The sequence below is a fragment of the Daucus carota genome, chromosome 1 (assembly GCF_001625215.2).
Source record: "Daucus carota subsp. sativus chromosome 1, DH1 v3.0, whole genome shotgun sequence".
Taxonomy (NCBI): domain Eukaryota; kingdom Viridiplantae; phylum Streptophyta; class Magnoliopsida; order Apiales; family Apiaceae; genus Daucus; species Daucus carota.
Genome location: NC_030381.2, coordinates 12,533,199 through 12,534,461, shown reverse-complemented (window position 1 = coordinate 12,534,461; position 1,263 = coordinate 12,533,199). Strand labels below are relative to the sequence as shown.

Genomic DNA, 1,263 nt, shown 5'->3' with positions numbered 1-1,263 from the left:
TGCGAACACGTTCTCAGGCTCGTAAGGAAGCATTGGTTAAGGAAGAAACGATAGTGAACACTACAATGGGTGATCGACCACCAGCGAATGATACTAAGGCTCTTAAGGCTTTCTCTGAGCCTAAAATCAATGATATTCAGTCGAGCATTGTCAGGCCAGCGATCGAGGCCAACACTTTTGAGATCAAACCGAGCACTATTCAGATGGTACAGAACTCAGTGCAGTTTGGGGGTTCTCCGACAGAGGATCCTAATATGCATATTCGGGATTTCATTGAGATCTGCGACACTTTCAAGTTCAATGGGGTTACTGATGAGGCCATCAAATTGAGGCTATTCCCATTTTCTCTGAGGGATAAAGCTAAAGGATGGTTGCATTCTCTTCCTGCAGGATCTATTACGACATGGGAGGATCTGGCTCAGAAATTTCTCACTAAGTTCTTCCCTATGGCTAAAACAGCTGCAATCAGGAATGCTATCACTCAATTCTCTCAGCTGTCTGGCGAAACTTTATGTGAAGCTTGGGAACGCTACAAGGAGATGCTTCGAAAGTGCCCACATCATGGGATGCCTGATTGGATGGTTATTAATTGCTTTTATAATGGGTTGGGTCCTCAATCGAGGCCAATGCTCGATGCTGCATCAGGAGGAGCTCTATGGGCTAAGAGCTATGATGAGGCTTATGAGTTGATCGAGATGATGGCTGCGAATGAATATCAGAATCCTACTCAGCGTCTTCATCAGGGCAAAGCAGTAGGAAATCTAGATGTTGATGCTACTACAGCTTTGACTGCTCAGCTTAAGGCTCTTACTATGAAGGTGGATTCTTTGGCAAATTTGGGAAATCAGCAGCCACCTTCAGTTTGTGAGCTTTGTGCGGGTGCACATTCCACTAATCAGTGTGCCATATCTAGCGAGTCCGCTCAGTTTGTGAGCAATTTTCAGCGATCTCAACAGCCTGCTCCGGCCACTTATCATCCCAATAATCGGAATCATTCGAATTTCAGCTGGAGCAATAATCAGAACTTCATGCCACAACAGCAACAACAGTTTCAGCAGCAAGGAGCTAGACCTTTCAACCCTTCTGGTTTTCAACAACAGTTTGCACCGAAGCAGCAATTCCATCCACCTGGATTCCAGCAACAAAATCATGGGGTGGCTGGACAGTCTTCCAACGAAAGATCTGAATGGGAAGAGATGAAATTAATAATTAAAAGCCAAGAGGTGTCAATCAAAACTTTGGAATATCAGATTGGGCAGATTG

At 44.8% G+C, this 1,263-nt stretch overlaps 1 non-coding gene across 1 annotated transcript; it reads right to left on the bottom strand.

Moving 5' to 3' along the window:
- Nucleotides 1–461: 461 nt before the first annotated feature.
- On the bottom strand, nucleotides 462–568 carry LOC135150012 (small nucleolar RNA R71). Its single transcript, XR_010288367.1, has one exon. It is a non-coding gene; the product is annotated as a small nucleolar RNA R71 (small nucleolar RNA).
- Nucleotides 569–1,263: the final 695 nt, after the last annotated feature.